Below are 15,964 nucleotides of genomic sequence, written 5' to 3'. Positions count from 1 at the left end.
AGCAGTAGCACTTGTCAAAACCCCATGCTATAGGTACATGGTAGTAGTAGCGCGGGTCGACAAACACAACGCTCCTGGGCCCCATGGTACACCCCGAGTCAAGCCGTAGTAGTAGCCCAGGGTTTACGACCTGCGCTACAACAAACCTGGTAGTTGTAGAGCGGGGCCTACGGCCCGCGCTGCCACTACCCTTACACGGGGCCAGCCGGTGGGCCCCATCTAGCTATAGCGCCTGGTCTGGTCGTCGCGCTATAGGTAAGGAGCTTATCAATAGCGTCGGGTCATGGCCCTATGCTATTGCTATGCTAGACTTATCCCCTACCTCGCCAGCGTTGTTCACGCTTCCTCCCCACTCGATAAGCCTCCTCCCTCCTCCACCGCCGCCCCTCCTCCCTCCTCCAGCCTTCGCCCCCCTCCCTCCTCCAGCTGCCGCCCCTCTCCATCCTCCCTCCTCCCTAGCTAGGTTTTGGGGATTTTCTTCAAGTTTTAGAATTTCTTCAAGTTCTAGGTCTAGATGGAGATGATGCTCAGAAAATACATAGATGTAGTAGTACTAGTAGATGAGTAGCTATGAAAATGTGAAGCTAGTATCTTTTTGAAATCAAAATGTGAAGCTAGTGTCTTTTTGAAATGAAAATGTGAAGATAGTTTTTTTTTTTTGATAACGAAAATGTGAAGCAAGTATTTTTTTGAAATGAAAAAGTGAAGCTAGTGTGTTTTAAATGAAAATGTGAAGCTAGTATTTTTTTAAAAATAAAAATGTGAAGCAAGTATTTTTCTTAAATGAAAAAGTGACGCTAGTATTATTTTTTAATGAAAACGTGAAGCTAGTTTTTTTAATGCTAGTGTGAAGCTATTATTTTTGAAATGAAAATGCGAAGCTAGTATTTACATGCTCATTTGTGACTGCTCATGTGGTGAAGGATAGATTACCGACGAGCCGCTTGACGACACCCAGAAGATCACTGATGACACTCGCATCATCGACAACCATCTAGTGTAAACATGGTCTATTTGTACATGTGATATGTGGAGTAGTGTTGTGTAGTACTAGTGCTATTACTCATTGATCCTTACATACTTTGAAAAACGCATTTTTTGTGAAAAGTGTGTGCAAATTTTGTTGTTGTTTGCTTGATTTTTTTTTCTATCATCTTAAAGGGTAATACCAATGCCAGTGATTTATTATTCATAAGAAAACCTCATTTTTTATTTAGTTTTTATTTTATTTTATTTATTCTTAAAGTGTAATATCAATGTCAGCAATTTTAATTTGATCTTATTTTTTATTTGATTTATCTTGGGGGTAAAGATTACCAGTAGCGCTTGAGGGAAGAGCGCTACTGCTAGCTTCAGTTACCAGTAGCGCTGGGACAAACAAGCGATACTGCTAAAAAATAGCTGTAGCGCCGTAGCTGTAGCGCGTCTACCAGCGCTACTAATAGCAAAAAAAAAACAATGCTACTGGTAAGGGTTTTCATAGTAGTGTTAATGCATATACACTTGTGCCTATTAAACGAAGCTTGTCTAGCACACAACTGAGCAGATACATTAGCACTTTAGCATATCTCTTATTGAAGGGGAGGGAAAAACCAGTCCTGTCAGATCCTACAATGAGCCATCCCCACGGTTAACCTCCTGCTAACAAATGAGCTTTCATCTTCCAATAACTGGGACTAGCAAAGTTGGTATGGAGCTAAACAAGTGGACAATTCGTTCCAAAAATAGTGCCACCAACGCCGGGTGTCCCATTGAGAGAACTACTTGTGCGTCTCATACATTTGCAGCAGGACTAGCGGCATGCATCAACAAAGAGATATGTCAAGAATGTAACAAATTTAACAACCACATATCACCAGGCCATGTTTGATAATGTTCCGATGTCTCTAATTCACACATGCCTCTCATATTCTTTTGCCATTGGTCTACTCAACATATACGGTCCCCACATAACTTATGTGCTAATATATATGTCCAATAAGTGACTGCTTGGAAGTGCACAGATGAACGAGCAATATATATAGCTTGGCAAGGATGTAGTGCTATATTTAGAGGGAGAGACACAGGGAGAACATATACTCAAATGGTAGCGTTTTTTTGGTTGCCCGAGTGGTAGAGTTGGTAGAGTATTTATTTCCTCCATGAGGTGAATGTCAATGTACTGTTGTAGCATAAGTTTGGACTTTTAAATACGGTAAGTGTTCATGGTCAGACAGCCGCTTCAAAATTTAATCAATAAATATTTTGATACTTCAATGAGTAGGCACAATACTGCAACGGCAATTTTTTTACTATCTATATATCTATACAGAAAAAATTAATTTTGCATCCCAGATATGAACTCCCTAACTCTACTTTGAGTAGGCGGTATGTGAGCATGTGCATTAGTGTCTATGACTCTACAGGGGCTAGTCAGCAAAATCTGGCGCCTGTGGCCAAAACTAAGTGGGGAAATATCTCCCAGTAAAAGTGAGGCTCACAGGGTCGAGGTCCTTTAGCAATGGACATCAAACTGCTCCTTGGCGACGGGCGAAGGTATAGGTGAGCAACCAAGACGCAACACATCGTGATGCGAGATTCATCGGCGATTGCGTGGATGAAGATGAAGAGACATGATCGCCGAGGAGGAGGACTCATATACTGACATATATGAATCATTCCTAAAAATCATGTTAATCAAATTTTTGAATGTAACTGTTCAAATTTGTAACCCATGTCATGTGGTTTGGGCCTTTCTAAAGCAAGGATTAAAAATAAATAGAAGCAGTTGGGAAATAGTGTTGACTTGCTTTGTCCTACCTGTTTTCTCTAACAATCCACGTGACTGAGCTATGGTGTCGCCGATGCACCGTGATGGCACCACGTGAAGTGAACAGGTGGGCGACAGGACGGCAAGTTAAGGGCGCCGCGAGGTGGCGAGAAGCCAAAAGGGAAACAGGGAGCACGCCCAGGTTACGCACAACATCTACCTTTTTTTGAGGTTTATCACAATTTCTTCCTTTTTTGAGTAAAACCAGGTTTATTCATCAAATGCCACAACAAGTGGGTTACAATTTGTGTCATGGGGTTGGCCAAACCAGACTTAACGCCTCGAACCTAGTGACAGTGAAAACTTAGCTAGACTATGTGCTTCAGTATTAAAATTAAAGCACAACCTTCAAAAGTAATATTATAGAGGAATTGAGTTGCTTTGAGATTAATCTCGCTAGCTATAGCCCCATAGCTACCACGACTACCATGCACACGCCCCACCTTTAAGGTCGAGATACATACATAAATGAACAAAAATAGAATATGGGTACATGTTATATAGACTTGTCCTTGTGAATATGCATCCGCAGTTCTGCAGGTCTACGTAGGAAGTACTAAGCAGTCAAAGTAGTAGAAGATTTTTGCACCACAGCCCCATGACCAGTGCATCTACTGTCATTGCTAATGTCATCATCTTGCATACTTTGTTGACTGGGTGACCAAACCATCAACAAAAGATGCTGATCTTCTGTATCTGATCCTCCATCCCCAGACCCCTTTGACCAACTGAAACCAAGTTCTATTTCAGACACCTCAGCGTATTCAAATCAAGATGTTAATTCTACCAACTAAAGTAATTTTACATTTCAGTTCCATTTGTAATGCTGGTTTCAAAGACTGTGTTTGCTTTTGGCTTCACCCGCTATGATGTATATGGTTTAGTGCCTATGTTCAATATTTTTTTTTAGTTTCGTTGCCTCTATACCGGCAAGTGTTCTGGCTTACTAGTTTTTTTCGATATGGTTTCAATGCTACCTAAGGCAGATCTGTAGGGGTTAGATGCTTAGTGTTTTGTTGGCATTCTATTATGATCTTTGTCAGAGATGCAAATTTTGTTACTTTTCGACTGTAATAGACTCTACTTTCGTAATGAAAATGGGGGGCATGTGGCTCCTCCTATCAGAAAAGCAGAAGAAATGACACAATTAATACAAATTCTTGGCTGATTTCATGTTGGGTTGCGAGATATCTGCTACTTTGCTTGTATTTGTTCTTGAGTGAAACAGACGATTTGTGGTAATGCCAAGGATTGCTGTGCATGCTTTGCAATAAAATAATGTCTTCATTACTAATAGTAATTTCGTGGCTTTACGTTCTGGGGATGTATTGTAGTTCTGCAATCGTAGGAATGTTCCTGCTCTTGCTTATCACCGTATATAATTTCCATACAGAAAAAGAGTGTTCTGTTGTGATCTGCAAGAACGGCAAGCATGGGCGGTCCACCCTGCTGTTCTTCATACTAATCAGCATCAAGTTTGTGATCTCGGCGTCCTCCAAACTGTGGAAAGATGATGCAATACTGCAAGTTGTAACTCAATTTTTCGTTGATCAATATATGCATTTGACAAAATCAGAAAATGTGTACTTGTTAACATGTGGCATTTTTGCTAGTTAAACTGTAGTTGTACTGTCAACCTTAAATATCATGTTAGTCTAAGTGAGTCGAACTAGAAAATGATCGAGCTGCCCTGCCTGCCACTGAATAATGCTGACGTAGAGTGCAAGTGTGAGGTTAGGAGGTGATAAATGTTAGTGTTAACCTGTATTGCTGCAGTTTTAGCATGGTTTTATGCCCGCGTAACCTTTGGGGACTGGGAGGGATACCGTACTTTTTATGGTGACAGTAGTTCAAAATGATATGCATAAGAGTAGACTAAAAAAGGTAAACTAAAAGGATGCATAAATATTTCCAAGGTAAAGATGGGGGCATATTGATGTTCTTGTTGTGGCTTTTGAGGATGTTTGCCCTAACCATAACTTTGCTTTTATAGGCCTTCTTGGCCTTCCTCAAAAAAAAAAAAAAAATCTATCAGCCATTTTATTTCAGGTACAGTGCCTGCTCACCAATCGTATCTTATAATCCAACATGCCTATATATATCTTCCTCCTTTTGGTGTGTCGCTAACCTACCTACCAATCTATTATCATGTGTTCGTCTTCACAACCAGACAGAGCATGGCTACATATTGTCTTCGAATGTTCGGTTCTGATAAATTGCTGATAGAAATGGGAGATATTGGGAACTCTTTTGACATCTCATGCGCAAGGTCAAGCTGCTGCAATCGTTGTCTCTGATTCATCAAGCACGTCCACTCAGTCGCTGGATCTATGAGTCCATCTATTGTGGCGCATCAAATCCTTCACCGGCGCTCTGCCTTGTCGTTGTCACACTAGTAGAAAAGGGGGCATTGGTCCAGACCGGGTCAGCCCATTAGTCCCGGTTCAATCCAGAACCGGGACCAATGAGGGCATTGGACCCGGTTCGTGAGCCCCGGGGGCCGGCCAGGCCACGTGGGCCATTGGTCCCGGTTCGTCTGGATCTTTTGGTCCCGGTTGGTGGGACGAACCGGGACCAATGTGCCTTGGTCCTGACCCACCACCATTGGTCCCAGTTGGTGGCCTGAATCGGGACCAAAGGCTTCCCTTTAGTCCCGGTTCAATCCACGAATCGGGACCAATTAATTGCCTATATATACCCCTTGCCCGCGAGCAGAGCACTCTCACTGCTCTGTTTTTCATGGCCAGCGAGGAGAGAACTTTGTGGTGCTCTAGCTCATCTCCTATGCATACGAGGTGTTCGATGGAATGCCCGAGCCACACTACTTAAGCTTTCTCCTCTCCAAGCTCGACCTCCAAGCTCCATTTTCCTCAATATTTGTCTAGGTTTAGCGGTCCGTCATGTCCCGTCCCCGTCTTCACCGCCGTCGATCGCCCGCGCCGATCTCGTCGCCGGCACCACCGTGGTGAGCCTCTTGTTCTTATCTTCTTTCTGAAAGGAAAAAAAAATTCTTACTTGTATGTTTATATATATAGATACTTGTATAATTTTCTTACTTTTATTATTGCATCTTATATAGTGCGATGGTTTTGGTATCCGCCCCCGTCGGCCCTCGTCCTGTCTATGATTCGGATGTGGTATATATTATCTTTTCATAACTATTGGTTCATCTATTGTCTATGACAATTATGCCGGCCAACGTGACATAGATTTTATTTATCTAGGAGGTTGTTGAACCGGAAATTCCAACCGGCCCTATTGTCAAGAGGTTAAATTTAGTTGAAGAAGAAAACAATTTCTTGAAGGAAAAAATTAGAAAAATTGAGGAGGAGAAGATGATATTGGAGTTGCATGTTGCGGATGTCGTGGATGATCACAAGATCAAGATGGATGCAATGCGCTTGAAGATTAGAAAGATTAGAAAATATGCCATTCATACCGAGGCTTGGTATCATTATGCCGTTGGATCAGTTGTTACATTGGTTGCGATTATGATCGCATTGGTTTTCGCATCGAAATGTTTTACATAGTTTCAATATATGGTTTAATTAATTTAGATGCTCTGCAGAGCTTTACATTGTTAGATGAGAACTATGTATGTACTTTGGTTTTAATGTGATGATGAACTTCTATTAATTTGGTCACTTAATTATCTATTCATGATGTTCTGTAATGACTTTTGACACACTTAATTATATATAATGCACGCAGATGAACCGGCAATGGATGTACGGTTCAAGACACACCTCCGAGTACATTAAGGGCGTGCATGAATTTCTCGAAGTGGCTGAGGCAAACAAGCAGAATGGTTTTATGTGTTGTCCATGCCCTATATGTGGGAATACGAAGTCTTACTCTGGCCGGAAAATCCTTCACACCCACCTGCTTTACAAGGGTTTCATGCCACACTATAATGTTTGGACGAGGCACGGAGAAATAGGGGTTATGATGGAAGACGGCAAAGAAGAAAAGTACGATGACAACTATGTGCCCCCTGAATAAGGTGATGCTACTGAAGATCAAGAGGAACCAGACGATGTGCACGATGATGCTGCAACAGGCGAATCTGTTGAAGATCAAGAGGAACCAGACGATGTGCCCGATGATGATGATCTCCGCCGGGTCATTGTCGATGCAAGGACGCAATGCGAAAGTCAAAAGGAGAAGCTAAAGTTCGATCGCATGTTAGAGGACCACAAAAAAGGGTTGTACCCCAATTGCGAAGATGGCAACACAAAGCTCGGTACCGTACTGGAATTGCTGCAGTGGAAGGCAGAGAATGTTGTGCCTGACAAAGGATTTGAGAAGCTACTGAAAATATTGAAGAAGAAGCTTCCGAAGGATAACGAATTGCCCGACAATACATACGCAGCAAAGAAGGTCGTACGCCCTCTAGGATTGGAGGTGCAGAAGATACACGCATGCCCTAATGACTGCATCCTCTACCGTGGTGCGTACAAGGATCTGAACGCATGCCCGGTATGCGGTGCATTACGGTATAAGATCAGACGAGATGACCCTGGTGATGTTGACGACGAGCCCCCCAGGAAGAGGGTTCCTGCGAAGGTGATGTGGTATGCTCCTATAATATCATGGTTGAAATGTCTGTTCAGAAACGGAGAGCATGCCAAGTTGATGCGATGGCACAGTAAGGACCGTAAGAAAGATGGGAAGCTGAGAGCACCCGCTGACGGGTCACAGTGGAGAAAAGTCGAGAGAAAGTACTGGGATGAGTTTGCAAGTGACCCAAGGAACGTATGGTTTTATTTAAGTGTGGATGACATTAATCTTTTCGGGCCGCAGAGCAGCAATCACAACACCTGGCCCGTGACTCTATGTATGTATAACCTTCCTCCTTGGATGTGCATGAAGCGGAAGTTCATTATGATGCCAGTTCTCATCCAAGGCCCTAAGCAACCCGGTAACGACATTGATGTGTACCTAAGGCCATTAGTTGAAAAAAATTTACAGCTGTGGAATGGAAACGGTGTACATATGTGGGATGAGCACAAACAGGAGGAATTTCACCTAAAGGCGTTGCTGTTCGTGATCATCAACGATTGACCCGCTCTCAGTAACCTTTCAGGACAGACAAACAAGGGATACCACGCATGCACGCACTGTTTACTTGACACTGATAGTATATACCTGGGAAGCTGCAGGAAGAATGTGTACCTGGGCCATCGTCAATTTTTTCCGACCAACCATCAATGTCGAAAGAAATGCAAGCATTTCAAAGGCGAGGCAGATCATCGGAGGAAGCCCGCCATGCGTACCGGTGATCACGTACTTGCTATGGTCAATGATTTACACGTAATCTTTGAAAAGGGTCCCGGCGGACTAGCTGTTCCGAGTGACGCTGGGGGACACACACCCATGTGGAAGAAAAAATCTATATTTTGGGACCTACCCTACTGGAAAGACCTAGAGGTCCGCTCTTCGATCGACGTGATGCACGTGACGAAGAACCTTTGCGTGAACCTGCTAGGCTTCTTGGGCGTGTATGGGAAGACAAAAGATACAATTGAGGCACGGGAGGACCTGCAACGTTTGCACGAAAAAGATGGCATGCCTCCAAGGCAGTATGAAGGTCCTGCCAGCTATGCTCTTACCAAAGAAGAGAAGGAAATCTTCTTTGAATGCCTGCTTAGTATGAAGGTCCCGACTGGCTTCTCGTCAAATATAAAAGGAATAATAAATATGTCAGAGAAAAAGTTTCAGAACCTAAAGTCTCATGACTGCCACGTGATTATGACGCAACTGCTTCAGGTTGCATTGAGGGGGCTTCTACCGGCAAACGTCTGATTAGCCATTGTGAAGCTATGTGCATTCCTCAATGCAATCTCTCAGAAGGTGATCGATCCAGAAATCATACCAAGGCTAAGGAGTGATGTGGTGCAATGTCTTGTCAGTTTCGAGCTGGTGTTCCCACCATCCTTCTTCAATATCATGACGCATGTCCTAGTTCATCTAGTTGACGAGATTGTCATTCTGGGCCCCGTATTTCTACACAATATGTACCCCTTTGAGAGGTTCATGGGAGTCCTACAGAAATATGTCCATAACCGCGCTAGGCCAGAAGGAAGCATCTCTATGGGCCATCAAACAGAGGATGTCATCGGGTTTTGTGTTGACTTCATTCGTGACCTTAAGAAGATAGGTCTCCCTCAATCGCGGTATGAGGGGAGACTGACTGGAAAAGGCACACTTGGAAGGGACTCAATAATATGCAGGGACGGATATTCTTGGTCTCAAGCACGCTACACAGTTCTACAGAACTCTACCTTGGAGACCCCGTATGTCGATGAACACAAGAACAGTCTGCGCTCCAAACACCCGGAGCAGTGCGACGACTGGATTACATGTGAACACATCAGGACTTTCAGCAGTTGGTTGGAAGCACGTCTCAGAGGTACAACACTGTTTGTGATGAGCTGTACTTGTTGTCCAGGGGACCATCTTCGACTGTTACGATTTGGAAAGGATACGAGATAAATGGGAATATATTTTACACGATTAACCAAGATCAAAAGAGCACCAACCAAAACAGCGGTGTCCGCTTTGATGCAACAACCGAGAGGGGAAAGGACACATATTATGGTTACATAGTGGACAGATGGGAACTTGACTACGGACATGATTTTAAGGTCCCTTTGTTTAAGTGCAAATGGGTCAATCTGTCAGGAGGCGGGGTATAGGTAGACCCATAGTACGGAATGACAACAGTGGATCTGAAAAATCTTGGGTACATTGACGAACCGTTCGTCCTAGCCAATGACGTGGCACATGTTATCTATGTGAAGGACATGTCTACCAGACAGAGAAAAAGAAAAGATAAGGAAGCGAATACATTATACGATGAGCCAAAGCGCCACATAGTTCTTTCAGGAAAAAGGGACATCGTGGGAGTGGAGGGCAAGACAGACCTGTCTGAAGATTATGAAAAGTTTCATGAAATTCCTCCCTTCAAAGTCAAGGCTGACCCCAGCATCCTGATAAGCGATGAAGATTATCCATGGTTACGGTGCAATAAGCAAATGACACAAGCGAAGAAAAAGTGAAGACTTTCTCCTGCAACTATTATGATGATACCATGCCAACTTTGTAACACATGAGTATGATATCATTGTCCGTTTTGTACATGCACATGCTATGTGGGTGAATTTATGATACCATGCCAACTTTCAATTTTTTCATAGTTCATTTGAAATGCTTTAATGTCTTATGGTTCGGCTCTCGTAATAATTAAAAATAGCAACAATAAGTATTTTGTTGTAAGTAGAAACAAAATAAAATAAATAAAGCAAGAAAGAAAACAAAAAAACAAAAAAAAATGTTTTCAAGTTTGAAAACTAATGGCACTAACAGAAAATTTATAATTTTTCTAAAACTAAAAGCAAAAAGAATTAAAAAATAAAGCAAAAAACAAAAGAAAATAAATAATGCAGAAAAGAAAACAAAAAAACTGAAAAATAAATAAAAATAGCAGCAATAAGTATTTTGTTGTAAGTAAAAACAAAATAAAATAAATAAAGCAAGAAAGAAAACAAAAAAAACAAAAAAAAATGCCTCCTACTGGGCCCCCACGGCCTGAATACGACTAGAAACCCTACGACGGGCCAGGATTCAGGCCCGCAGTAGGCCCAGAAGGCCCATCAGGCAAAGCAGTAGCAAATAAGCCCGCAAGCCTACGGTGGAGAGGAGCTCGAGAGGGGTGCGGCAGTGGGGCTTATAAACCACTGCGCGCCCCTCTCAACTAGCGAGGTGGGACTAAACTTTGGCCCCGACGCGCAATACAGGTTCCTTTGGTCCCGGTTGGTGGCACCAACCGAGACTAAAGGGGGAGGCATTAGTGTATATATGTATGTATGTATGTTGTAGCTATATGATGAATGGATGTGGCTATGTATGTATGAATATAATGTTCATAGCATTTTTTTGTTTATATATGTTTTTTCATATATGTATTAATTTTTTATTTAGGTTGTTAGTAGATATCGATTTTAGGTTAGTGCATTTTAATTAGGTTAGTGTAGAGGAAAAAGTAAAATAAGGAAAAGGAAGAAAAGAGGAAGAAGGAAGAAGGAAGAAGAAGAAGAAAAAGAATGAGAGGAAAAAGGAAGATAAGAAGAGGAAGAAAAGGAGAAGAAGTGGAGAGGAAAATAAGAGGAGAAATAAATAAGAAGAAGAAAAAAGAAGAAAAAGAAGAGGAGAAGAAGAAAGGAATAGAGGAGAAGAAGAAAAAATAGAAAAAAAATTCTATTTTTTCTTCTTGTCCTCTATTCCTTTCTTCTTCTTCTTCCTTCTTTCTTCTTCCTCTTTTCTTCCTTTTCCTTAATTATTTTCCTTTCTCGAGGGAGAAGAAGAAAAAGAAGAGGAGAAGAAGAAAGAAAGGAATAGAGGAGAAATAAGTAAGAAGAACAAAAAAGAAGAAAAAGAAGAGGAGAAGAAGAAAGGAATAGAGGAGAAGAAGAAAAAATAGAATTCTTATCCTCTATTCCTTTCTTCTTCTCCTCTTTTTTTTCTTCTTTTTTTTCTTTGATCTTCTCCTCTATTCCTTTCTTCTTCTCCTCTTTTTATTTCTTCTTCATTTTCTTATGTTTTATCGGGTCTGTCGCCGTCAGGCTGCTCGCCTTCGCCCTCGCCGCCCCCTCGAGATAACTTTGACATGAGGGGCGGTCGATATATATACCCCCTCTCGACCATGATAACCCTATACAACGGCAGCACCCCCTCGGCCCTCTCGCTGGACCAAAACTCTTGAGGCCACCCAAATTTACCAAGTTAAAAGAGCGTTGTCGTCGAGGCCACCCCAAACCCTTGAAGCGTTGTGTCGAGGCGATCCCAAACCCTAGAGAAGCAGCATCGAGGACACTAACATGATTCCTTATTGTGATTAGCTAGCTAGTTTTATGTTTGCCACTAATATATATCCATTTGTACCATGTTTGAATAATAATTGAGATGTTGTAAATATTTGCAGAAACTATGGAGCACTACCGAGACGAAGCAACATAAGAGATGTTGGGGGAGATAATCGCAGAAGGAACTGATGTCATTGCGTCATTTTTCAACGACGTCATTGGTCAGGAAGGACTGGGTGAAGAAGAGGGCCATGTTCATGATGGCTCCGGCCCATTAATGCCGGTACAAGAAGAGGGCTATGTTCATGATGGCTCCGGTGATGACCCAATGGAGGTACAAGAAGGAGACCGTGCTGACTGCTCCGGTGACCGAACCGAGTCCGGCCAGGTATATATATATATATATTAGTTAAGCCCGTGCTGACTAGTTAATTGATGCATTCATTGTTCTGGTATATGCACACATATTAATTACTCTCGTCTTTCTTCCTTTTAATTTCTAGCCCTCCGGATCGAGCACAACTTCGGTAAGGAGACGAGGCCCGAAGAAAAAGTTGAGCTCGGATGAAAGGTTTGAGATCATAGAAATCGCGTCCGACGGCGAACCGATTGAACCCATCCGGACAAAGAATGCATTTTCTGCTCAGTGCGGGGTTCTTGTTAGGGACAAGATCCCGATCAGCATCCAACAATGGTATAAGCCTAAGGATGACCCTGAGGTGTCTTATGTCAATGATATGCAGAAAGAAGATCTTTGGACTCAGCTGAAGGCAAATTTCACCCTACCGCCAGAGGAGGATCCGGAGAAGCCAGTTAAAGAGCAATTAATCAAGTCTTGTGCTCTTAAGAAGATGGCAACCCTATTCAGGAGGTGGAGGAAAGAGTTGAACCATTTTGTCAGAAAAAAAGACATCAGAATTCATCGGCAAATATGAGAAGATCAAAGATCACTGGCCCGCATTTGTGGCCCAGAAGACATCGGAAAAGAGTAAGAAGATGTCGGCGACGAACAAGGAAAATGCTGCGAAGAAGAATCTTCACCATCGCACGGGGTCAGGTGGCTACCTCAAAGCCCAGCCTAAGTGGTCCAAGGAGGAGAATGATCTGCTTGAAAAAGGGATCAAACCAGAGACAATGAGATGGCCAGACTGTTGCCAGACTTGGTTCTTCGGGGCTGGCGGAACCTTGGACCCTGTATCAGGGATGTCGTTGGATGGACGAGCAACTGGAATTACCAGTCAAGAACCTTCGACACTGTATCAATGCAGCGCAGAAAGGGACATTCGTACCAGACAGGGAGAAGGACGAGCTCACAATGGCCCTCGGGAATCCTGAGCACCCTGGACGGACATGAGGCACGCCAGGCTCCATTCCGTGGAAGGTTGGTTTTCCGGACGCAGGGGGTTACAAAACCCACGAGAGGAGGAAGAAACTGGAGCAGGGCCAACTACAGGCGCTGCACGAAAGGGTAATGGGGCTAGAGGAACGAGAAGAGGAACGAGAAGCAGCAGATCGCAGCAAACGACCTGCCGAAGCTTCCCCCGAAGCTACCCCGCCATCTCAGCGGAGAAGAAGTGTGGCTTCCACCGAGCTGCTTTAGCCGGAGCATGTCTTGACGGCTCCTGCCAGCCATCCCGTTGATGCTATCACGGAGTCTCAACATTGCCACATTATGGTGCGATGGATGAATTTGAAGGTCAAGGCGGCTGTTGGCTCTGTTTATCCTACTGGATCCGGAGCAACTTATCACTGCCGGCCGATTCCATAAGGATATTGCTAAGGTGATGGTGGATGAAATAACGGAGGGATTTGAGGACCTGCTGCTTGACCACCCTACCGGTGAAGGTGGGACTAGGGTGGGTTCTGCTCTGAAGACTCCATGCCTATGGCGGAAGGAGCTCATCAACCTTCCGAACTGGACGCCTAGGCCTCCTCCTCCGGCGAGTCATGGCACTCCGCCTCCTCCTCCGGCGAGTGACGATTAGGGCACGCGTGGTGGCACTCTGCCTCCTTCTCCGCCTGCGCCGGTGCTCCTGAGCAGCATGCAGCCTCCTCCTTCTCTGCCTCACCAGCAAGGGCGGAAGAGACCCGCCGCTGCCCCGGCTGCTCCGGCGCGTCGTACTCCTTCTCCTCTGCCTCGTAAGCAAGCACGAAAGAAGACAGACGCCGCAGCCGCTCCATCTGCTCCGGCGTCTAGCAGCACGACCAGAGGCGGGAGGCAATACAGATACGTTCCACCTCTCAAGCCTCTAGAGAAGTTACCGTACGAGAGGACCGAGGAGGAAAACGATACGATTGTGCGGACCCACGTGAAGGAGTTCTTTTAAGGGGTGAAAGCAAAGAGACATCCACCTCTGGAGGAGAAGGTAGATCCGGTGAAAGCAAAGCGCACTATTGATGCCCTGAGGAAACCACCAAAGTCTCTGCCGAGAACCAACTATCAGCGCATTACTGAACAGACATATCTCCAAGCCCAGCGGTCGGGAACTACTGTCAGTGATAAAAGGTTAAAAGAACGAGCAAAGGGGAAAAAATTGCCCAGCTCGGCGAACAAGCACAGCAATCGTGCCCCCCGCTCAATGTGTCTAATGCTCCGGGGACGGTGGCCGGTTATGGCAATCTTGCAGATTACATGCCTGACGATCAATTTCCTGATTTCTTGGAGGTGGACGAACACAGATACGAGTATGGGAAGCCTCTCGTCAAAGATGAAAAATCTCCGACAACAATGATACGAAGATTCCATAATTGGTACATGGAAACCTGCAGAGAGTCTGGGGGACGAATGCTTTGTATCTGAATATTAAAGAGGAGCACGACCTCGTTGCAAGTGATTTGTTGACTGTTCCATTTGATGAGTTCTTTGCGTTCTTCAATCAAAAGGCCCTCGATAAACTAATGGTCTTTTGCTACTGCCTGTAAGTACTATTTTGTCATTAAGTCTCTATGTATAGCTCGGCTCTTTCATTTCATGTATTTATAATTAATTATGCTCAATATATTATGTAGATTGAAGATCGTCGAGTGCAAAAAACAAGAAATTTATGATATTGGGTTCATTAACACAAATATCATAGATGAATTTCTGGTTGAAAAGGACGTCGAAGAGGCCGAGGACAACTTGCTACGATCGTTGATCAAAAATCAAAACAAAGATACCATACTCTTTCCTTACAACGGCAAGTGAGTGTTACTGTCGTGTGCATATTTGGTTTCCCTTATTACTCGAGCGAGGTTATAGTAATGTAATTGATGAGTTATGCATGTGTGCGCATGTACCACTATGTTCTTCTGGAGATTAAGCTTGAGCGGGGACTAGTAACCGTCTTACACTCGAGACGGAAAGATCCCAAAACCTATGCGGACATGACTGAATTGCTCAACAAGTAAGTTCAATTGATCATTATCGCACTATATCGGCAACCTTTTGTTAATTTCCTGATATCTCAAGTAATAATAATTATTTTCTTTGTCTTGCAGGGTTTGGAAATAGTTCACCGCAGAAGCTCCGGAACTGCCGAAGGAGCTGCGATATACATACCCGAAAGTAAGTACTACTGGCTAGCTAGTTGCGCGCATCTCCCGTTGATTCTATAGCTATACTTTCATCAATGTCGTTTATAATGCTTCATTATCAGTTTGATTGACCTCAATTTCTCGTAAAGTGCTTGTGGCAGGAACAAGAGAATGATTTCTGTGGATACTACGTGTGCGAGTTCATCCACAACGCGACTTTGAAAAACAAGCGGGGCTACTCTCAAAGACAATATGAAGTGCGTAAGCAATAATATTTACAATTTCATTTTGTTACACCATCATTTCTGTTGAGTTTCATTCATATATATGTATTAATTAACCCTTTACTTCAGATTAGACGTGGCAGATGCGGAATGAACTCCTAGAACCAGATCACATGAAAGCAATTCAAGAGGAATTGGCGGGATTCTTTCTTGACCACGTCATCAATAAAGCCGGAGAATACCATGTGGAAGTTGATTTCAATTGCTAGGGGATTGTAATTAAGAGATCTTACATATTGTACATGTATGTAGCCAGTAGCGTCGGATACATGATACGAAAACTTGTTGTTCGACCAATCTCTCCGAGAAGGAGAGGTCGATCGATCACTTCTCTCGGTATGCATGACGAACTTCTGTACTCAATGGTTCTCTCGATCACTTATGTATATAGTACGTAGCGTCGACCAAGCACGGACATAAGAGAGGACACTTCTCTCTATTAATTAGCTAGCTAACACAATATATGAAACACCTAAATTAACCCCCCAAAA

The sequence above is a fragment of the Triticum dicoccoides genome, chromosome 4A (genome assembly GCF_002162155.2).
Source record: "Triticum dicoccoides isolate Atlit2015 ecotype Zavitan chromosome 4A, WEW_v2.0, whole genome shotgun sequence".
Lineage (NCBI taxonomy): Eukaryota > Viridiplantae > Streptophyta > Magnoliopsida > Poales > Poaceae > Triticum > Triticum dicoccoides.
Note: the sequence above shows the minus strand (reverse complement) of the source record.